Below are 24,703 nucleotides of genomic sequence, written 5' to 3'. Positions count from 1 at the left end.
TTTTTCCCAGAAAACCATTTCTGTTTACAGGAAATTCAGTGATTATGTATGTCATTTATGGTACATTTTAAGGACATAAAATTGCAGTGGTATTATTGGGAGTAGATTTTATTGCCATGGCTTTACGACACAAACAAAAATAATAACTCCATTAGTTGTTGAATTGAACTGGCAGGAAGCAGCACATCAAAAGTGATTGTGAGCAGGCAGGGGGATGCGGGATTGGGAGTGTACAGAGCACAACCAAAATGTCAGGGAGATACGGGCTATTGGAGATAAGATGGTACATGTGGAGGTGAACCTGAGGATGGAAAAAAAGTGAATTCTTAGTTGCTGGAATAGAAACCTGGTGTCCTGTCTAGGCTACATTTGTATCCCACCTGTGGTACTCATTTTACCTCTGAACACAGAGTTGGTACCTAAAAACTACTTGGTGATGAGGTTTATACACCAGTGCCTGGTTTTGCCAAGAACCGTTTGAGTGAATGAAGAGGGCATGGAAATGTTTTTATTTTTCAGATATTTTAATGGCATTTTATCTATTGGTATAAAAAAGTTTATTAAGCAAAAGAATCAGGTAAACCTGAAAAATGTTATCTTACTGAAACACTAATTATTATTATTATTTTTTAGAGACAAGGTCTTACTGTGTCACCCAGGCTGGTATGCAGTGATGTGATCATAGCTCACTGTAACTTGAGCTGTAATTATATTTAAGCAAAGAATATACTCAATATTAACATCTTATTTCATTAGCTAAAGTACTTAGAAGCTTTTGTGAACACATATATATAACACTTTTGCATATTATTTAATTAGTAAGGTTCCTGTGTTAGCCAATCCACAGCAGTGTGTGTGTGCGTGTATATGTGTGCATGTGTGCACATGCATGCATTGTATTAGGTGCTGAGCATCATTCTAGGCCCTAGGGACAGCTGAGTACTGAAACAAAACAAAACAAACAAAACAAAAAATAAGATCTGGTGACTGCTCTCAAGGAGATGACAATCAAATAGAGAGGGAAGATATTATAGCAAAAGCGGGGAATAAATCCAAGCTAAAGTATGTAGTATTGGTTAGTGTACAATAAAATGCCCTCACATGTATGGTGCACTGGACAAATTAGGTGACTTGCCCAAGATCATAATCTTAACACTATGTAATGCAGTTAACAGATGTGAACTTGAACCAATGACTTTGAACTTCCTGCCTTATAGGATTCCACTACATCATGAAGCAATAGCATAGCAGTTAAAAACTGAGATTTCTGGAATTACATGGGATGAGTCCTACATCTTTGCTCTACCATTGATGGAGTTTGGATGTGTGTCTTCTCCAAATTTCATGTTGAAATGTGATCCCCGATGTTGGAGGTGAAGCCTGGTGGGAGGTGTTGGGGTTGGTGCCCTCCCCATGGTAAAGAGTGCGTTCTTGCTCTGAGAGTTAATGTCACATTTGTTGTTAAAAGAGTCCGGGACCTTTCCCATCTCTCTCTTGCTTCCTCTCTGGCCATGTAACATGCTGGCTCCCCTTTGCTTTCCACTATGATTGGAAGTTTCCTGAGGCCTCACCAGAAGATGTTGGTGTCATGTCTGTACAGCCTGCACAACCAAAAGCCAATTAAGTCTTTTTTCTTTATAGATTACCGAGCCTCAGGTATTCCTTTATAGCAACACAAATGAACATCTACTAGCTGTGTGACTTTAGGCAACTGACTTAACTATTCTGTACTTTGGTATTCTTGTTTGTAAAATGGGAATAATAACAGAACCTATTTTATAGGATTGTTGTGACAATAAATGAGTGAATTCATGTAAAGAATTTAGAACAGTGTGCTTGGCTCATTGTAAATGCTCAGTAAATATTATTAAATGCTGAATATTATAATTCTTTTTCTTGTGCTTTACCAACTGTACAAAGAAACAGAGCTCTGAATGTAAAGAGCAGTAGTAAAATTGGATTTCTTTACAAATGTCCACTTAGACTGAATGAGAGTGAATTCTGAAGAGCTTACCTTATATCCCCAAATCCTGAAGCCAGAAAGAGGGGCAGAGAGATCAAGAAGAGAAGGATTCCAAGTGAAAATAAATAAGAAAGATGGAAAAGAAGAGGAGGGAATGAGAAATTAGAAGTGGTAGGACAGAGAGGCACAGGACAGAGGTAACAGAAAGGAGTAGAAGAGATAAAAATGAGGAGGTGCTTATATTGGGAAGGGGAAGAAGGAGGTCCAGAGGAGGAGGCAGGAAAGACAAGGGCAGGGTGGCTGTCACTTCACTAGGGGTCTCCCTGCAGACCAGAATTTTCCTTCAGGGTGTGGTTTCAAGGGTTTTAGGGAAGGGCCCTGGCCAAGACTAATACCTTGCCCCATCACTGCTGAGCCTCAAATTTCCACGATTAGAGAGAATTCCTTCTTCATACTATGTGCAGGGCCAACTCTGGTTATATCATATGTCCCTGTTAATCAAATGAATATTTTGGAAACATGCCTACACACGAAGGATTTTTACATCAAATTTTCCTTAAGCCAAGGGTGGGGATGGAAGAAGGGAGAGTACAGGGATATTGCTTTACCTGGCTTGTTGCTGGACAAGTACTAAGATGACTTTGAAAACTGCTTCTACTGGAGGATTCATAAGGATTGCCTTGGCATGATTCTTACACTACTCCAAACAACTGCCCTCTCTCCATCTCTTCACTTCTGAACTTCTTAAAATTTCTCTTTTCTCCAATACCTTGACATCCTCATTTCTCAGACACTTCAACTCACTGCCACCCATACCTCCAGTGAACTGTTTTTTTTTTTTTTTTTGACGGAATCTTGCTCTGTCGCCCAGGCTGGAGTACAGTGGTGTGATCTTGGTTCACTGCAACCTCCACCTCCTGGGATCAAGTGATTCTCCTGCTGCAGCCTCCTGAGTAGCTGGGATTACAGGCATGCACCACCACACCCAGCTAATTTTTAAATATTTTTAGTAGAGATGGGATTTTACCATGTTGGCCAGGCTGGTCTCGAACTCCTGATCTCAGGTGATCCCCCAGCCTTGGCCTCCCAAAGTGATGGGATTACAGGCATGAGCCACCGTGCCCGGCCTTGAACTGTCTTTTAGAAGAGAGATGGTTTCAGCTTCTTGACAGCTCTGACTGATTGGTAGTAGCTGCTTGGGGTACTGTGTTGAGAAAGATTCTGAGGCTGTGCCTTGGTTCAGCAGGGAAGTAGGCCATGATCAATTTGTAACATATTCATAGGAGCACATGGATCCCCGCAGGGTGGGATCTGAGGGCATGTAGTCATATGTGCCCTACATTTGCTATTCCTGCTTTAGGACACCAAGAGTGACCTCCTAATTGCCCAACCTAAGGTCTTCTTTTCACTTATCACTCATCCTATTTGATCTCTCTCCAGCACATGTCATCACACTATTTTCTCCCTCATCACCACTGTTCTCCCTGTTTCTTCTCAGTCTCCTTCCCTGGAGACTTTCATCTGTCTCTGAAATGTAGGTACCCTCAGGTTATATCCTCAGCCTCTCTTCTCTCTCTCTACAGGAGTTTGTGCTCTCTGTCGTTGTTGTAATCACGCCTACATGAAGATCCTACATCTCTGGGTCCTGTCAATGTTTGTCCCCAGCCTCTGACGTGCATTTATAATCATCCACTGGACATTTCTACCTGGAAAATTTGAATTCTTGGTATTTTGCATAATGTGTTCCAAGAAGAGCTAATTTGTTATAAGTCCTTCCAAAGAGAATGCTCATCATCTTTTTTTGAAGCTCTTCAACAAAGATTTGTACTTGTGACCCTGAATGCATTAGTGTGTTTGTGCTTTGTTTAGAGGCACTGGATTTTGTGCGTTCAAAATACCTGAAATAACACCATCCTGAATATGCCTAATTTCATCAAAATACCTTAAATAATGGGTGACGTGTCCTGTAAAAGCCCAGACTTCACCACCATGCAATATATGCATATAAGAAGCCTGCATTTGTACCCTCTAAATATGTACAAAAAAGACCCCCAAAAATAATATGGTTTAGGAGATCTATCTCTGTGATATTCCCACTATTTGATGAGCAATGATTTTTTTCTCACTACTTGTTAAACAAAGAAAAATATATCTAACTGTGTGCAAGAAGATACAAAGAGGCATGGAGCACTCCCAAGACTGGCATTATTTCTCAGGGGACAGCCTGATAGCAAGCACTATGCTTTGGGTATTACAGGATGAATATCCCTTTTCTGAAATACTTGGGACCAGAAATATTTTGGATTTTGATTTTTTTTTCGGATTTTGGAATATTTGCATTACATATACTAGTTGAACATGCCTAATCCAAAAATCTGAAATCTGAAATGTTCCAGTGACCATTTCCTTTGCACACCATGTTGGTGCTCAAAAAGTTCTGGATTTTGGAGCATTTTGGATTTCAGATTTTCAAATTTGGGATGCTCAACCTACATTTGAAAACACTCACTGGTTATCTGCTGGGGCAGGATTCAGTGTGGTAGGTGCTGGGGAGATGATGATGATGCAGATACAATCTCTGGTCTTGAGGAGCTTACAGTCTAGTAGAGAATACAGACAAGTACAGGGATAACTATGATGAGAAGAATGTCAGAGGTAAGTCATTTCTCAAGGGAAATTCTGAAGTGGGAATTCTTAATTCTGAGTGTTGGGGCTGAGTAATGAATAAGGCTTCATGGAGGAGATGGGAGGCAATTGAACTGGCCTTGAAGGAAGAGCAAGATTTAAGTAGGAAGGAAGAGAAGGTATGAAATGCAAAAGAAGTGGAATGAGGACAATGAGGATCTACTCTACACAAGTCATCAAAAATTAATTTATAGAGAAAGAACAGAGTACTGCATCAAAACCAGCACCAGCACAGCTCTGTAAGCAATTTTCTTGTCTGCTTTGAATAATGCATCTTTCTTTTCTGATGGACAATGATAGATTGATGGGCTTGGCAGAGAGGGTAAAAGCCATGGATGGAATTGCTACTCCATCAGAGTAGGATTTATCTCTGATATATCCATCAGAGTGGTTACTTGGGGCAAATCGGAGTTGCACTTGCTTTCCACCTACTGATTCATTTATTCACTCATTCACATGATACCAATGTTTCCTGAGCACTCCTGTGTGCCAGGCTCTGGTCATGAAGAGATGCAGGAGACTTGGCCCTTGCCCCTAAGGAGTGAATGGAGAGACAGCTATGCAAATGAGCAATTATAATGCACTGTGGGAAGAGCCATAATAGAGGTGCAGACAAGGAGCTCCTGCAGTCCAGAGAGAAGACAAAGCAAAATCTTAGTCAGCCTCTAACTGATTTTCCTGTCTCCCCTCCCTTCCTGAGATTTCCATCAGAAATTCAGATCTGATCATGTCATTCCCTTGCTTAAAAACCATGGTCGGCTCCCCACTGACTGCAGGACTGAGTCCAAACTTGAAAGCAGGACATACAAAGGCCTTCATGGTCTGGCTCAGCTGACTTCTCCAGCCTTATTGCACACCACAGCCTGGGCTACAGCCCCTAAACTGTAGCCACATTGACTTGAAGTGTTTCTCCCCACACCTCTTTGTCTCTGGTCAACTCTTCTGTTTCCCTTGAGCCCTTGCTAAATGTTGCCTCTGTATTGTGCTGTTCCCAGCTCCCCCAGATGGAGTAGCTTCCTCCTCTGTGTTCCCATGGCTCACTGCCTCTTGATTCTATCACTTACACATTCTAGTGTAACTGTTCTTGTGCTTGTCTCCTCCACTGGGCAGTGTTCTCCTCAAGGGTAGGAGAACTGGGCTTTATTCTTTCCTTTGTCCCTAGGATTTGGTATGCGCCTGGCACATAGTAGGCACTCCATACATTTTTGCTGAGTGAATGAATGACGCTGACATGTGGCCAGTTGGGCCTGGTCATTGTCAGCAGCTGGCATTACTTAACATGAGAGATGCATAACAAATAAAAGGCAGCCAGAGTAGTTGAAAAACAGGCGGCTCTAGTGACATCATGAGAAAAACAAAACAAAACTGGAGAAGGCTGAGACAACACTTCCACTCACGCTTTAACAAATGGCTCTTGCTTCTGAGCAGCCCCTTTTTGTCTGCTCTCCCATTCACTTTCCAAAACCCAGTCATTGAAATGATTCTAATTATTCATGGTCAGTGGCATATCCAGGAAACACTTAGTTTACAGGCAATTAAAATACACTAAAATAGATTTATGTAGGTTGAACCTGATCCTGCTGGTAAGAAGGGAGTAAATGACGTAGATCTTGGAGGGTTATTTGCTCTCCAAGGTTGCTCTTTTATCATTCTTTATCTACCTTACTAGTTTGGTGCTAACATGGCAGGCATCCAGAGGTACTTCTTAAGGCGAGGGTACTGTGAACATAGCCGGGAGCCTGTTCCACAGTTGTAGACTTGGTGCTTCCCTGAAGCCAGCTGTCCTATAAACGTGTGAGTGCCACCTCTGCCCAGGCCCACATGCTACAGGGGAAAGGTTGTCTCAGCCGCAGGCAGCACTGAGTAGTAGGAACGATCCCCAGCACTGTGATCAGGGGCCTGGTTTCCACCAACACTTAATTCTTCAAGGCTCTGTCACCACATTGGTCAAATGGGGCACGAGTTTCCACTCCATCAACCTTAAATGGTTGTATATGAGGATCACAGGAAGCAATTTTGTGAAAATGTCTAGAGGCTAGATAAATGAAGGGGGTTTCATTTTCATTACAAAAACTCTAACTTTGGCTGTTGGACTCCTCTAAGGCTCTAGATGTGGCTAATGTTCACCAACAGATTAGCAAAGGCACATTTAAGCTTGTCCCGTAATAGTTTATTTAAGAGTCCACACAAGGATGATTTATCACCTTGCCACACTCAAACCAACAGCATTTTAATGTCCTTCTAATGAAGAGAGCAGTCTGCAGTTAAACACGCCATTCAGTTGACAACAGACATGGGCAGAAAATGCCTAGCCCATGGAGTTCAGGTATCCTTAAAGATTTTGTGCCATCCTTTCCCACAGCAGGCTCTGCTTCCTTGAGTTTGACACTAGGGAAAAAAAGGCCTCCTTTTGCTGCTCCATGAAACCTACAATAACATATAGCTAAGCCATTCAGTGGGCCAGTGTGATTGGCACAAAATGTAGAATGAACAAAATGAAATGGCATATTTCAGCACCAGCTTTTGAGCTATATTCAGAGGTACTACAAAAAGGCCAAAAGGCTGGCACAAAAGAGGGGCAGGGAAGCAAAGGTCATGGAAAACCAGTCAACCAGAGTGATGGTCCAGTTGAGGTCTGACCTTAAATTATTAAGGCCATGAGATACATTAATGGAAACTCGTTTCCTCTTTATCTGCAAAAGGATCCTGGGTTCCTTCACGCTCTGTCACACCTCCCTGCCTTTCTGTTCACCATTCCCTTTGCAGAGAATGCCCAGCCCTCCCTTCTCAGCCTAGACCATTCCTACTCAGCTTTCAAGACCCAGCTCAAATGTAACCTCTTTGAAGTCTTTGCTGACTCCTCAAAGGCAGAGTTCCTCATTCTCTCCCCTGTGTTTCCACAAGGCCACCCCCCTCTTTTTTTTTTTTTGAGACAGAGTCTCACTGTTGCCAGGCTGGAGTGCAGTGGCTCACTGCTACCTCCAATTCCCTGGTTCAAGTGATTCTCCTGCCTCAGGCTCCCGAGTAGCTGGGATTACAGGCATGTGCCACCATGCCCAGATAATTTTTGTATTTTTAGTAGAGATGGGGTTTCACCATTTTGGCCAGGATGGTCTCAATCTCCAGATCTCGTGATCTCCCACCTTGGCCTCCCAAAGTGCTGGGATTACAGGCATGAGCCACCGCGTCCAGCCATCCACAAGACCTTTTACAGCCCTCTGGTCCACTTTGTTTACATGCTTTTCTGCCCCACTGGGCTGTGAGTGCAGCTCTTAGGAGCAAGAACTACATGGCACAAAGATGCTTTCTTAGCACAAAGCAAGGCACAAAGATGGCCCTCACTTAAGGTTGGCTGAATAAATGAGCATTTGAGCAAACATGCATTGAACTCACTTGTTGGGTCTGCACAGGACCCAGAAGAAAGGCTCATTAGGCAATGATTTGATATGTTGTACATGCTTCTTCAACACTGGTTTATCTGATTCGTGACGACCTTGGTGCTGGCAAGCAGCAAGAAGTCTGCTGGCAGAGGCAGCCTGACAATGTACCAGTGAGGTAAGGTGTAGGGTGACCTCGTCCAGGCTCTCAGCTTGGTTCTCACAGCACGAAAACACGAGTTGGAAAAGTACTGCTCCCCACCCCCACACCCCTCAACTCTCCTGTGCTTGCTTCTCAGGAAGTTGCCCAGCAGCACAGATAGCATCGTTTAGTACATTTGAAAACTGAAAATGCATCAATTACCAGAGAGGAACGCACAGAGCCTGACCTGGCCAGGGCTCCCACAGAAGCTCTGGCTTAGCATCACAGCTTCTAGTTCTCTTTCCGGTTCTGCTAATGATGAACCCAATGACTTTGGACATATCAGTTCATTTTACATTCCCTATCACCATATAGGGAGAATAATGAAGATGTTGCATGGATTGAGTCAATAAGAAGCTTGACTGAGATCTTGGTGGACAGGGGGAGCAGTGGTTGATGCTGGCAGAGCCTGCAGGGTTTTGTTGTTTTTGTTTGTTAAGTGCAAATCACTCTGCCTTAAGCTCAGGTGTGCAGTCTGTGAAGAGGAAGAGCATACAGGCAGGCAGGCAGGCACCTTGGACCTGGGCTGCAGCAGAGTCAGTGCAGGTGGCAGTGGACAGGACTGGGCCGGACAGGATGGGATGCTCAGATGCAGGCTGGTGAACAGCTGGTCTCCTGCTCCCCAGTAGCAACCAGGAGCAACAAGCTCTAAAGGCTGTGCCTACTGGAACAATTTAGTACTGAAATAAAACTCATGGCAAAGTCAATCTGACACATCTTTAATGATACACATAATGATTATTGTGCTGTACTGTAATTAGGCATAATGATAAGCAGTTCCTAAGAATGACTGTAATTATGATACATTTACACAGCGGAACCAAATATTTCTGAGGTCAGCCAGGATGGAGGTGGGGATTAGGGATAGTTGGAGAGGAGGCAGAGCAAAAACTTGGTTGCAGGGCATTTCTCTGGTTCTCCTTGTCTCCCCACTCCACCCCAAGGTGATAGCCCCTCCACCCCTTATTGGGGAACAGAAAAAAAAGATCAGATGAGGGACCTGGGGCCTGAATGGGTAGCTCCTTTCTCCAACCAGGGAGAAGCTATCCTGAAGCTCCTAGGGTTAGGAAATCTGGGATGTCCAGAGGGCCTTCAAGCTGATTAGTCCCCACTTTTCCATAAGGCCTGAAATTCTATCAAGTAGCCTTAAACCTAAAAAATATATGCCTAATGAATGGGCCTTCTATGGAGCCTGATTTGAACAAATCCATGTAAGGGATATTTTGGGGGCAAATGGGTAACATTTAATAGAGATTGGTATTAGATAATGTATTAGGGTTCTCTAGAGAAACAGAACTAATGGAACATACATATATATATATATATGTAAAGGGGGAGTTTATTAAGTATTAACTCACATGATCACAAGGTCCCACAATAAGCTGTCTCCTGGCTGAGGAGCAAGGAGAACCAATCCGAGTTCCAAAACTGAAAAACTTGGACTCCCATGTTTGAGTGCAGGAAGCATCCAGCATGGGAGAAATATGTAGGCTGGGAGGCTAGGCCAGTTTCTCCTTTCACATTTTTCTGCCTGCTTATATTCTAACCATGCTGGCAGCTGATTAGATTGTGTCCACCTGGATTAAGGGTGGGTCTGCCTTCCCCAGCCCACTGACTCAAATATTAATCTCCTTTGGCAACACCCCCACAGACACAATCAGGATCAATACTTTGTATCCTTCAATCCAATCAAGTTGACAGTCAGTATTAACCACCACAGATGATGTTAAGGGATTATTAATTTTGTTGAGTTTGATAATGGTATTGTCTTTATGGTAAGAAAAGGTCCTTATCTGTTACAGATAAATATTTATAGGCCATCAGCTATGAAATGGTATGATACCTGGGATCAGCTTTAAAATTCTTCAGAAAAAAATGGGGGATAGAAGAAATAGGAATGATAATATTGGTAATTGCTGAAACTGGGTGATGGGTACATGGGGATTCATTGTATTCTTCTCTCTGCCTTATTTATGTTTGAAAGTTTCTGTAATGAAAAGTTAAAAAAGTAATATACCCTAGACTGCTCTGGAAGTGAGTCATACATTTGTGAAAATTAGTTTGAGCATGCTAACAACATCTAGTAGACTTGGGCAGCTACCAGGAATGAGATTTTTGATGGGCAGAGCCAGAAAGGAGGACAGGTGTGGGAAATAGAAATGTTCCTTTTTAAAGTTTCCTTTCTTGTTAAAGAATAAGTGTGCTAATAACTTTGTTAAGCCCTATCCTATGTAGCTGTTAGACATGCCATGCTTACAGGCATGTAGTACATTCTATATCCTTGTACTTTAACCAAGACATCTGTGCTGGACATGCTTACAGGCATGTACCAGTTCTCTATTGCTTTTACCTGTTTAGAAAACTTTTAAGTTGTTAGCCAATCGGGTTTTAGTTTTGATTGTAAGGTCTGACTCCAGTCAATGGAGATCAGACACAGCAGTAAGGATGACTCCAATTGCGTAAGGAATAAATTTGTCTGTTTTCCTTTGTTCATTGTACTCTCATGGCACGATAGCTAGTGAGAGTACCCTTCTTGCAGTCCAGGAAGTAAAAATTGCGTTGCTGAGAGATCCTTTGTCTCAGTGCTAATTTTTCTTTGCAGCATCCAACATCTATTTCCAACAGCAGGTGTATGTTGGAACATGAGCCACTTTTGGGGACTAGGAAGTCCTGGATGCGGTGGAGAAATATTTGAGAGGGATAGGGAATTTTGAAAGGTCAGACAACAGTCTGAAAGTTCTGGGAGAGAAAGCAGGAAGTGAAAGAAGAGAGGAGATAGAGTGCAATAGGCACTCATGTTCATGTATTAGGTCTCTTGCTAGCCTATAAGTTCCTGGAGGTTGGGTCCTGTATCTTAATCATCTCTGTCTTCCCTAGAGCTCTCAGGACATTAGTTTATTGATTTCATTTTGTGCATTCATTTCAGAATGCTTATTGAGTGCCTATGAATGCAGGCAATCGTGTGTATATAGTAGTTAAAGGAGATATGGCAGTGAACAAAACAAAGTCTCTGTCCTCAGGGAGCTCACATTTTAGTGGGAGAAGACAGTAAATAAACAAGCAGGTACATGTCAGATGGTGATAAGTGCTGCAGAGAAAGGTAAAGTAGGGTAAGGGATTGGGGATGCTGGGTAGTTAGCTGCTCAGGACTAAACTTGAATGGCAGTTGGGCCCTTAGGAGCTTTTCCAGGTCCCCTCTGCCACCTGCCTTTTGGTCATGTTGGACTCTGTGCTGTTTGTTCCCTGGGTTTCACCAAGGGCTCCTGGGCCTTTCAGTCTGTATATATACTGTAACCTAATCTTGACTTATTTCTCCCTTCCTACATCTGACTAATCCACATTCCTTTTTGGGAACATTCACCAGGTCCCACTTCCTCCAGGAAGTGTTCACAGGTCCTTCCTTCTTCCTACCTCCACACTATCCCCTGCCTGGGTCTTCTCTGCTTCCATAGGACCCTTGCATAATCTCTACTACAGTACTTATCACTGTGGATTATAATTATCTTCCCAACTAGACACTGAGCTCTTTCAGGATAGTGAGTACGTCTTTTTTATCTCTATATAGCACAGGGCCTAGAACACAGTAAGGATCCTGTACATGCTTGATAAATACATGAATGAATGGATGGATGAAAGAATGAATGTGTTCTGTAGCAGAACATCAGAAACTTGGGAAGCATCCTCACCCTAAATCAAACACCGAGGAAGTAGAGTTGTTAGTACGTGCTTAGATACCAAAAGGAGAAAGGAGATCTGTATCTTTGGATATGTTTTGAACTCTATGATGATGATGATGATGATGATGATGATGATGATAATTGACATTCAACATTTATTGCATAGACTTATGAGCACAACTGCCTGGGTTTTAATTTTAGTTGTACCATTTGCTAGCTGTGTAATTTTGGGCAAGTCACATAAGTTTCTTGTACCTTAGTTTCCTCATCTGGAAAATGAGGATGATAATAATACTATGTATTAAATGAAATAAAGTTCTGCAAAGCACTTAGAATAGTACCTGTAATATAGTAAATACTATATAAGGATTTGCTATTATTTATTACACTGAGTCAGTGACTGTGTTAAATTCTTTAGTTATTGAGTGCTTGCCAGTTCTAGGTCCTGGAGATAGAGTGCCTTCATGGAGCTTGTATTTGACCTAACTCCATCCTCACACAATATAAGGGAGATACTATACATATCCCCAACATATTAAAAAGAAAAGTGAGGCTTAAAGCTATTAAGTGACTTATCCAAGGTCATAGAGCTCGTAAGTTGAAAATTAGGATTCTAATTCTGGTCTGTGTGACTCCAACAACCATTGATCTGGACCAGGAGTTGACAAACTATGGCCCATGAGCCAAATCTGTCCCTCTGCCTTTTTTTCCTTGAGATATAATTTACCGTTTTAGAGTGCATTATTTAGTATATTTACAAGTAGCATATTTACAAGGTTGTGCAATCACTGTCTAATTCCAGAACATTTTCATCACCCATGAAGGAAACCTATATCCATTGAGCATTCACTTTTTTTCCCCCAAGTCCCTGGCAACCAATAATCTAGTTTCTGTCTCTATGGATTTGCATATTCTGGACATATACAAATGGAATAATAGAATATGTGGCCTTTTATGTCTTTCTTTCACTTAGCATAATGTTTTCAATGTTCATCCATATTGTAGTATGTGTCAGTAATTTATTCTTTTTATGGCTGAATTCCATTGTATAGATACACATTTTGTTTATCCATTTATCAGTAGATGGATATTTGGGTTGTTTCCAAATTTTTGGCTATTATGAATAATGCTGCTATGAAAATCTGTATACACATTCTTGTGTGAACATATGTGGTTATATACCTAGGAATAGAATTTCTGGGTCATTTGGTAATTCTATTTAACTTTGTAGGGAACTGCCGTGCTGTTTTCCAAAGTGGCTGTACCATTTTATATTTCCACCAGCAATGCATGAGGGTTCCAATTTCTCCCCATCCTTGCCAACACTTTCTATTATCCATCTTTTTATTATTATCATCCTAGTAGGAGTGAAGTGATATTTCATAGTGGTTTGGGATTTGCATTTCCCTAATGACTAGTGATGTCAGGCATTTCCTTATATATTTATTGACCAGCTGTACATCTTCTTTGGAGAAATGTCTATATGTATCCTTTGCCCATTTTAAAATTGGGTTATTTTGCTATTATTATTTAGAGATAGTGGTTCACTCTGTCACTCAGGTTGGAGTGCAGTGGTGCAATCATAGCTCACTGCAGCCTCAAACTGCTGGTCTCAAGCAATCCTCCCACCTCAGCTTCCCAAGTAGCTAAAACTACAGGTGCACACCACCATGCTCACCTAATTTTTTAAAAAAGTTTTTGTAGAGATGGGGTCTTGCTACGTTGCCCAGGCTGGTCTTGAACTCCTGGGCTCAAGTGATCCTCCTGTCTTGGCCTCCCAAAGCACTGGGATTATAGGCATGAGCCACTGCACCTGGCCTGCTAGATGAGTACTAAAGGTTTTAAAAATGTATTCTGAGGCTGGTTGTAGTGGCTCATGCCTGTAATCTCAGCACTTTAGGAGGCTGAGGTGGGCAGATCACTTGAGGTCAGGAGTTCAAGACCAACCTGGGCAACATGGCGAAATCCCCTTTGTACAAAAAATATAAAAAGTAGCTGGGTGCGATAGCATGTGCCTGTAGTCTCAGCTATTTAGGAGGCTGAGGCAAGAGAATCGCTTGAGCTTGGGAGGTGGAGGTTACAGTGAGCCGAGATCATGTCACTGTACTACAGCCTGGGTGATGGGAGTGAAGCCCTGTCTCAAAAAAAAAAAAAAAGTATTCTGGATACAAGTCCTCTATATATGATTTGCAAATATTTTGATTTGCAAGTATTTTTTTTTCCCCATTCTGTGAGTTGTCTTTTTACTTTCTTTTCTTTCTATCTTTTTTTTTTTTTTTTCTTTTGAGATAGGGTCTCACTTTGTCGCCTGGGCTGGAGGGCAGTGGTGTGATCACAGTTTGCTGCAGCCTTGACCTCCTGGGCTCAAGCAGTTCTCATCCCACCCTCTCCACCTACTGCTTCCCAAGTAGCTGGGACCACAGGCATGTACCACCATACCCAGCTAATATTAATTTTTTTGTAGAGAAGGGGTTCCCACTAAGTTGCCCAGGCTGGTCTCAATTGAACTCCTAGGCTCAAGTGATACTCCTGCCTTGGCCTCCCAAAGTGCTGGGATTATAGGCATGGGCCACTGAGCCCAGCCTGTTGTGATTTCTTTATCTGGTTTTGGTATAAAGGTAGAACTGGCCTCATAGTTGGGAAGTTTTATTTGTCAGGGTTCTCCAGAGAAAGAGAACCAATAGGAGATCTCAATCTCTCTCTCTCTCTCTCTCTCTCTCTCTCTCTCTCCATATATATGTAAAAATAAATATCTAGATAAATAAATCTATCATCTATCTATATAAAATAGATTTATTGTGAGGAACTGGCTCATGCAATTATGGAGGCTGAGAAGACTTTTGACCTGCCATCTGCAAACTAGAGTCCAAGGACAGCTGGTTGTATAGCTCTAGTCTGAGTCTGAGGGCTTGAGAACCAGGAGAAATGATGGTGTAAGTTCTAGTCCAAGTCCAAAGACTTGGAAACCAGAGGGCTGATGGTGTAAATCCCAGTCCTAGGGCAGGAGAAAACTGAAATCTTAATTCAAGCAGTCAGTCATTGAGAGAGGGGAGGGGACCAGTGGGGAGGGGAACAGTGGGGAGGGGAACAGTGAGGAGGGAAGGGAAGGGAAGGAAAAGAAGGGAAGGGAGGAAGAGAGAAAATTCTTCCTTCACCTTTTTGTTCTATTCAGGCCCTCGACAGATTGGATAATGCCCACTCATACTAAGAAGGAAAATCTTCTTTAGTCTACTAATCCAAATGGTAATCTCTTCTGGAAACACCCTCACACATACAACCAGAAGTAATGTTTAACCAGATATCTGAGCATTTTTGTGGCCCAATAAAGTTGACAAATAAAATCAACCATTATTGGTATCAATCAGTAGAATTAACTAGTGAAACCATATGTGCCTGGGGTTTTCTTTGTGGTAATGTTAAAAATTATAGACTTTTTTTTTGTTAAGTCTACCTAAAGTTTTGTAATTTTGCTGAGCTTTGCAAAGAACCAATTTTGGATTTCACCAATTTTTTCTATTGTTTTTCTATTCATTATTTCAGTTCTTCTTGCTCTAATTTTTATTTTTATTTTTAATTTATTTAGTTTTTTGAGATGGAGCCTTGCTCTGTCACCCAGAGCTGGAGTGCAGTGGTTCAATCTCGGCTCACTGCAACCTCCATCACCTGGGTTCAAGCAATTCTCCTGCCTCTGCCTCCCGAGTAGCTGGACTACAGGAGCATGCCACCACGCCCGGCTAGTTTTTGTATTTTTAGCAGAGATGGGCTTTCACCATGTTGGCCAGGCTGGTCTTGAACTCCTGATCTCAGGTGATCTGCCTGCCTCAGCCTCCCAAAGTGCTGGGATTAGAGGTGTGAGCCACCACGCTCCGCCTAATTTTTAAATTTCTTTTCCTCTGCTTGCTTTGGGTTTAGTTTGCTCTTCTCTTTCTAATTTATTAAGATGAAAGATTAGGTTATTGTTTTGTAATCTTTCTTCTTTTTAAACAGGCCTTTGCAGTTACAAATTTCCCTCTAACTACTGCATTCATTGCATTCCATAAGTTTTGGCATGTTTTGTTTTTGTTTTCATTCATGTCAGAGTATTTTCTAACTTCCTTTGTGATTTCTTTTAAATTATTTAAATTATTTTTATTTTATTGGGAGGAGTGGGTCATTTCTGGAGGTACTGCAATAATTGACCAGGTTGTTGCATGGAGTGGAGGAAAATTCTTATTCCATCTCCCTGCTCCAAAAATCCATTTAATGTATTGTCCTCAGATAAGGACAGATACTACACTTGAACTTAGCCAAAAAGTCATGAAGCAACGTAATTTCTTCGTTAGTCTGTTTGTATTAGGAGTGTGCTGTTTAATTTCCACATATTTATGAACTCCTCAAATCTCCTTCTTTTATTGATTTCTAATTTCATTCCTTTTCATCTAATTCAATTCCAAGGTAATTTGTATGATTTCAGTCCTTTTCAATTTACTGAGTTTTGTAATCTAAAGTATGTTCTGTCCTAGAAAATGTTCCATGTGCACTTGAGAAGAATATGTATTCTGCTCTAGTTGGTTTATCATGTTGTCCAGATCTATTTCCTTGTTGATCTTCTCTCTAGTTGTTCTATTTATTATTGAAAGTGGGGTATTGACATTTCCAAGTATTATTGAATTTTTTATTTCTCTTTTTCACTTCTTTAGTTTTTGTTACATATATTTTGGTGCTCTGTTATTAGGTGGCATACATTTATAATTTTGTCTCTTAGTACACCAGCTCTCTTTTGGTTACTGTACGTATGCTGTATCTTTCACCATCCTTTTACTTCCAACCTATGTGTATCTTTGAATTTAAAGTATTTCTTTTATGAACAACATATGGTTGAAATATGTTTTTAAAATCCATTTGACCAATCTCTAATTTTTAATCAGTGTTTAATAATTTACATTTAATATAATTACTGATAAGGCATAGTCTATGTCTGCCACATTGCTACTTGTTCTCCATGTCTTATGCTGTTTTGTTCCCCTTTCCTCCATTACTGCATTCCTTTTTACTAAATAGATATCTTCTAGTGTATCATTTTAATTTTCTTGTTAGTTTACATATATAAAAATGTATTATGTACATATATAAATATGTGTATATATGTATGTATCTGTGTGTATATATATGTGTGTGTGTGTGTGTGTGTGTGTATATTTATTTTCTTAGTGGTCCCTGAGGATTATAATTAACATCTTAACTTTCAACAACACAGTTTGGATTAATATCAACTTAATTTCAATAGTATATATTATGGTTTGGATATGGTTTGTTTGTCCCCACCAAAACTCGTTTAAAACTTGATCCCCAATGTAGCAGTGTTGTGAGGTGGGTCTAGTTGGGGTTGTTTGGGTCATGAGAGAAGACCTCTCATGAATGGTTTAGTGCCGTTCTCATGGTAGTGAGTTCTCACTCTGGCAAAACTAGATTAGTTCTTGCAGAAATGGATTAGTTCCTGCAAGAGTAGGTTGTTATAAAGCCAGGATGCCCCTCAGATTTTGACTCTCTGCATGTGCTTTCTTAGTCTTTGACCTTTTGCCATGTTGTGACAGAGCACAAAAGCCCTTTCCAGGGACCAAGTTAATGTCAGCACCATGCTTCTTGAACTTCCTAGCCTCCAGAACCATGAGCTAAATAAACCTCTTTTAGTTATGAATTACTCAGCCTGAGGTATTCTGTTATAGCAACATGAAGTGGCCTAAGACAGCATATAAACACTTGGTTCTGTTCCTATATAGCTCCTTTTTCATGACTCTCCTTTGTGTTGTTATTGTCACATGAATTATATTTTCATACATTGTGCACTTATCAAAGTGGATTTATTGCTTTATGTAGCTGTCTTTTTAAATCATACATAGAAGAAAAGAGTTACAAAGAAAATTATATTTGTACTTTGATTTTTACTTATGTAGTAACCCTTACTGGTAGTCTTTATATCCTTATGTGGATTCAAGTTACTGTCTACTGTCCTTTCATTTCAGCCTTAAGGATTCCTTTTAGTTTATTTTTATTTTTATTTTTTGAGACTGAGTTTCACTCTTGTCACCCAGGCTGGAGTGCAATGGCGTGATCTCTGCTCACTGCAACCTCCGCCTCCTGGGTTCAAGTGATTCTCCTGCCTCAGCCTCCTGAGTAGGTAGGATTACAGGTGCCTGCCACCACACCCAGCTAATCTTTGTATTTTTAGTAGAGACAGGGTTTTGCCATGTTGGCCAGGCTGATTTCGAACTCCTGACCTCAGGTGATCTGTCCACTCTGGCCTCCCAAAGTGCTGAAATTACAGGCGTGAACCACTATGCCTGGCCACCATTTAGTTATTTTTAATATAATTTCTATTTATTGATACTCTTTATTTGGTGAGACATGCCATACATTTCTTTACATTTTGGTACATATTTATAATAACTAATTTAAAATCTTTAGTAATTCCAATGCTTGGATGTCCTCAGTGACAATTTATATTGATTGATATTTTTTCCTGTGTATTGACCATACTTTCTTGTTTCTTTGCATATCTTATATTTTTGTTAAAAATTGGACATTTAAAATTATATAATGTGGAAAACAGATTCTCCCCCTCCCCAAAGTTTTGTTTTTGTTGCTGCTGGTGTTCATTTGTTTAGTGGCTTTTTTTTTTTTTTTTGAGACGGAGTCTCACTGTCACCCAGGCTGGAGTGCAGTGGCATGGTCTCGGCTCATCACAATCTCTGCCTCCTGGGTTCAAGTGATTCTCCTGCTTCAGCCGCTGAGTAGCTGGGACTAAAGACATGTGCCATCACACCCGGCAAATTTTTGTATTTTTAATAGAGACAGGGTTTCACCATGTTGGCCAGGATGGTCTCGACCTCTTGACCTTGTGATCTGCCTGCCTCAGCCTCTCAAAATGCTGGGATTACAGCTGTGAGCCACCACACCTGGCCTCTTTAGTGGCTTTTATGAATTAATTCTGCAAAGTCTGGATTATTTGTCATGTTTGGTCACAGAAGTCTCTGCTTGGTTAGCTTAGTGGTCAGCTAACGATTATACAGAGATTTGCTTAAATTCATGGAGCGGGTAAGTCTCCCAGTCTTTACCAAGATGCTCTGTGTGTGTGTTGGAGGCATTCCCTCAACATTCTGCCAGTCAGTTAACAACTTTGCCTTAGCACTTCACTTGTACAGAGCTTGAAGGTCAGCCATAGGTGAGAACTTTGGTCTTCTCAGGTGTTTCCTGAGCATTTGTGCACAGCCTTGGGAATGCATATCATCCTGTGCATATGCACGGCCTTTTAGATTCCTAAGAATTTGTTGGAGCTTTTCAAAGCCCATATGGACATCTCATTCCCCAGCATTTAGTTTTAAGCTTTTTGGTTAGCTTAATGTTTGCCGCAACTGTTATCTATTACCATAGGCAGCTGTAAAGTTAATCATTTGTCTCTAATTATTTTTGACAAATACCCCAAGGAAAAATACCCCCAAAAAAGTTTTTCAACACTGAGCACACTCTTGAATCATGTCTAATAAAAAAACCTTGCAACCGGGTGCGGTGGCTCACGCCTGTAATCCCAGCACTTTTGGGAGGCCAAGGCGGGCGGATCATGAGGTCAGGAGATCAAGACCATCCTAGCCACATGTTGAAACCCTGCCTCTACTAAAAACACAAAAATTAGCTGGGCCTGGTGCCATGTGCCCGTAGTCCCAGCTACTTAGGAGGCTGAGGCAGGAGAATCACTTGAACCCGGGAGGTGGAGATTGCAGTGAGCCGAGATCGCGCCACTGCACAGCCTAGCAACAGAGAGAGACTCCGTCTCAAAAAAAAAAAAAAAAAAAAAAAAAAGCCTTGCAAGTGGAGTCTTCCAAGGAACCACTAGACAGGCCAAATAATAACTCTTCAGAAATGAGGCTTGGAAGGAGCTCCAACATTCTGCTCCATGTTCTGTTCCTTCTGGTGGCTGCCAGGCTGCTGGTTTTCACCATGATTGTAGGCTGTTGGTTTTCAAGGCTATCATTTTTACCCGTTTTTGTAAATAAAGTTTTATTGGAACAGAACCACATTCATTCATTTACATATCGTCTATGGCTGCTTTTGTGTACAACAGTAGAATTGAGTAGTTGGGACAGAAACCATATGGTCTGAAAAGCCTAAAATATTTATGGCCCAGCCCTTTATTCTAAAAGTTTGCTACTCCTACTCTAGACCAGTGCTGTTTAGTAGAAATATAATGTGAGCCACATATATAATTAAAAATCTTTGAGTAGCCACATTAAAAATTAAAAAAAAACAAGTGAAATTATTTTAAGAATATTTTATTTAACCTAACCTATTCAAAATATTATAAATTTGACATATAACTAATATACAATTACTAATAAGATATTTCACATTTTCTTCTTACTAAGTCTTTAAAATCTGGTGTGTACTGAACATTTACAGCACATCTCAATTTGGACTAGCCACGTTTAAAATGCTTACTAATCACTAGTAGCTACTGGTTATCATATTAGATAGCATAGCTCTAGATTCTTGGAGCTCAAAATGTGGTACCTGGTTTGGCAACATTATATCATACCGGAACTTGCAAGAATGGCACAATCTCAAGCTTCAGCCTGGATGAACTGAATCAGAATTTGCATTTAACAAGCCCTAGATAATTCACATGCCTATTGAAGTTTGAGAAATAGAGCTCTATACCATTTTGCTATACTACCTGTATTTGGGATAAGGACCCAGTGTACCCAAGGTATTATTCTAATATAAAATATAACCCTCTGGTTGTTATTCTATCATAGATTGTGGTGGAACAGTCTGAAAATGAATTAACCAAGATGACAAAGTGCCAGGTATTGTGCTAGGCTAGGCGCTGTGGGGTTTGCTGAGCTGAAGAGGACATGGTCTCTTCTTTCAGGGAACTCACAACTGCCCAAGGATGCCTGGAGAATAATACTCTGCATGTGAAATCCAATCTTCTCCACTAAAATCCTCTAAACAACTTCTCCATCTCAAATGTAAATGTGGCAACCAGGCACTGGATTGCTCAAGCAGGCATTCAACTCAAGAGGTTCATGGGACAGAAACAAAACAGTTTCACTCCATTTGAAATTGGCTCACGGCAACGGTCTGAAGCAAACACTCAAGCTTTAGGATATGAACTCAATGGGTCATTTTGAAAGGGTAGCAACCCTGTGTTTGTATAACAGGAAAGTTATAACATTCATCATGCCCAGATTCAGGAACTGTGCACTCAAGTCAAGAGAAATCTGACAGTCTGATTTCCAGGTTCCAGTGACTTGGAATAGAAATTCCTATTTAAAGCAAAGAAAATAAGAAATGAGGAAGTGCCAGTCCTTGTTTCTCTGTGTAGGTGTTGACAAGCTATTAAATCATTAGGCTGTCCCTTGCCAGAAGCAGCAGAATAAATCTTGGAAGTTGACAAATGGTCAACAGCTCTGTGTGTGCCTGCACACTCAGAAGCACACACAAAGGGCACACTGTTTCCCTTGGTTTATCTCCTGGCTGTGTAAATATTTCATCTGACATTTGGATTGGATTCTGAGCTAGTTTCCCACCAAGCTGATGGTTTTTTAATCTGCTTTCATCAGCCTACAATAAACTGTCTAACCTGTCTGCACAGTGCAGTGTACTCTGCCCACTGGCAAACAGAACAAATGGAACCAGGAGATCCCGACATACTTTTCTCAGATGTCTGAAGACAAGGAATTGCACCCAAGCTCTGACCAAGCCAGAAACACAAGCTGTGAGGCACTTGTCTCATCCGTTATACCAGCACCCACGAGCCCTTCCTAGACTAGACCAGTGCCAGCAGGAGGTCACAACACATAACTTGGGCCTGCCATCCTATTAAGACAGATCTTTGGCTCAGCACAAATATGCCACTGCCAAAGATGAGGGTGGCTGTAATCTCATTCACTCTAGGTTGTATTCATGCTGGCTTCTTTTCAGTTTCAGATGAGTTCCTTCAGTTGTCCAAAATGTAGGAAATGCTGTGATAACCCAAACCACAAATTACTGGCTCAGAAAGTTCATATACAGTAATAAAAATAAATAAAGGAAGTACTGATACATGCTGCAACAAGGATGACCCTTTAAAACATTCGGTTAAATGAAAGAAGCCAGTGATAAAAGACCACATATTGTAGGGTCACATTCATATGTAATGTTCAGAATAGGAACTGTATAGAGATAGAAGGTAGATTGGTTGTTGCTAGGGGGTTAGGGGAGAGATTGACTACTAGTGGGCATGGGATTTCTTTTAGTGGGGATAATAATGTACCAGAATTAGGTAGTGGTAATGGTTGCATAACTTTGTGAACATACTAAAACCCACCAAATTGCACACTTGAAATGGGTGAATTTTGTGATATGAGAGTTATATCTTGAGAAAGCTATTTAAAAACAATTATTAGATGATTTTTCCCTCTCTCCCTAAAAAAGCTCCCACAGATCAATCTTCGCAGCCTTGCTATTTTATATTCTACTTATAGGAGAAAGATGTAAAAGAAAGGCATACAAGCTGGTACTAGGAAAGCTATAGGATCAGAAGGGTCTACCCAGTCTACTGCTACAGTCCTCTATCATTCATTCATTTATCCATTCATTGAAAGTCTGCTATGTGCTAGGCACTGGGGATAGAGCATTAAGAAACTCTGCCCTTTCTGTTAGGAGCTTATGATAATGATGTTTCTAACATTGACCCTGAGACCCACAGATTCATGAATTGCCATCTGTATCATTGAAGATTAAAATGTATAATTGCATTAATTGTACAGTATTATTTGTATTCCAGTTTTTTTGAAACTGGGAATTCATGGATTCATGGATGATATACCTCTTTAAAAGTTTCAATACCTGAGGTGTAAACTATACTGAATAATTTATACTAATAGTAAAGCAAAATATTTAAAGATCAAGGCCGGATACAAACTTCCTGTTTCCCCAAGGAAGTTTCCCCAAAATGTTGTAAGCAAGAATTCTTGACAAAAATAGCCAAACCATGTACTTCGAGGTTTCCTTCTTCACAAAAAATTGCTTTTGTGAATTCACAGGCTTTATTAAGAAGTAGCCTTTTCCTCTTTGTCTCAGTGTAGATAAAGACATATATCTGCTGGTATACTTCTGGTGTTAGTGTGGGGAAAACTGGCACAAAGAAACTCAGTTGTTCATTTCTTTAGGCAGTTGTTAGATGGAGAAATATAATAACATTTGATCTTTGGAGTCAGGCAGGCCTGAGTTCAAATCCTAGCTCACATTTTAAATTCAGGCCTGCATTATGTCTTAACAGCTTCTGAGTTGCTCTTCCTATCTCCGATCATGTCCCTCTCAAGTTTACCCTTTCTACAGCAGCCTAAGTAAACTCAAAAATAGAAACTGGATCTTGTCACTCCCTTACTGTAAATGTTTTAGGGATACCACAACTTTGGTAGGAAGGTCTAAGCTATTTAGCATGAGTCATAAACAGCTGGCTCCACAGCTTGGCCTCAAAACACCTCTCTAGCTGCATCTGCACCTTACGATTTTTATATGACTGTTTGTAGTTGCACACAGACAGAAACCCACATGCACCCACTCTGGTCAGGCTGTTATGCTCTCCTGGAATCACTTTCCACTCTTCTGTGCCTGATTAACTTTTGAATCATTCTTGCATTGGGGTGGGGGGTTACAGCATAGCTAGTAAGAGGATAGACTCTAGAACCAGACACCAAGGCCAATAAGGGCCCTGACTTAGCCTGCCTCCCCTAACTTTGGAAGCTAGATTAAAAGTAGTTGAGATACTGATAATAATTGCAAAAAGTCTGTTACATTCTAGCATAAACTACTTTAAAATCATTGTATTGAAAAAGTTTGAGTAAGTAATACATGTATTTAGTAAAAAATTCCAAAGGCAGAAAAAGATATTTTGTAAAAGATTAAGTCCTTGATGTGTCCTAGATATCCAGTTCCCTTACCAGTGTTTCTGTAACTCTTTCATGAGACAGACTGCATATGTAAGCACAAAAACTATCATTTTAACACAATAAGAAAAGACATTGTACACAGTGTCCTGTAATCCCCTTTTCATTTAGATGCCTTATCTTGGAGATTCTTTCTCATGTATTATATGTAGCCAATCTTCTACTGGTAAACATTTACACTGTTTTTCAACTTTCACAAAACTATTTCTTATGACCTCTTTTACTAGTCTTGCAGAGGTCCTGCTCACCAGAAAATTCTTTTTTTTTCCCCAAAAATCTCAGTTACTTTATATTCTTTTCCATTAAAAATTGCATTTATTGTGATTTTGTTTTTTATTTACAAAGATAATACATTTCATTTGTAGGAAACTTGGAAAAGGCCGGGTGCAGTGGCTCATGCCTGTAATCCCAGCACTTTGGGAAGCTGAGGCAAGAGGATCACTTGAGGCCATCAGTTTTAGATCACCTGGGCACCATAGGAAGATCTTATCTCTACAAAAAATTAAAAAAATTAACCAGGCATGGTGGTATATGCCTGTAGTTTCAGCTGCTTGTAAGGCTGAGGCAAGAGGATAACTTGAGCCCAGGAGGTTGAGGCTACACTGAGCTATGATCACGCCACTGCACCCCAGCCTGGCTGCAGAGTGAGACCTCCTCTCAAAACCAAAACCAAAAAAAAAGCAAACAAAAAACTTGGAAAATAAAAAGGCATGAAGAAAAAATATCACTCATATTTCCAACACTGGTTAACATGTTGATGAATGTCTTTCTAGTATTTTTTATATTCATATATCTATACTTTAGAAAAGGTCTACTCTCAAATTTGAGGG

General features: G+C 40.6%; 1 protein-coding gene and 1 pseudogene across 2 annotated transcripts in view; both read right to left on the bottom strand.

Moving 5' to 3' along the window:
- The window catches only part of HDAC8 (histone deacetylase 8), a 249,772-nt gene that overhangs the window by 31,362 nt on the left and 193,707 nt on the right, over positions 1–24,703 (bottom strand). The window lies entirely within an intron of this gene.
- On the bottom strand, positions 16,045–16,210 carry LOC135271570 (U2 spliceosomal RNA; annotated as a pseudogene).

Source organism: Aotus nancymaae, unplaced genomic scaffold (assembly GCF_030222135.1).
Source record: "Aotus nancymaae isolate 86718 unplaced genomic scaffold, 86718_ANA_hifiasm-v0.15.2.pri h1tg000081l, whole genome shotgun sequence".
NCBI lineage: Eukaryota > Metazoa > Chordata > Mammalia > Primates > Aotidae > Aotus > Aotus nancymaae.
The sequence above is the reverse complement of the archived record's forward strand: the minus strand, read 5'-3'. Positions and strand labels throughout refer to the sequence as shown.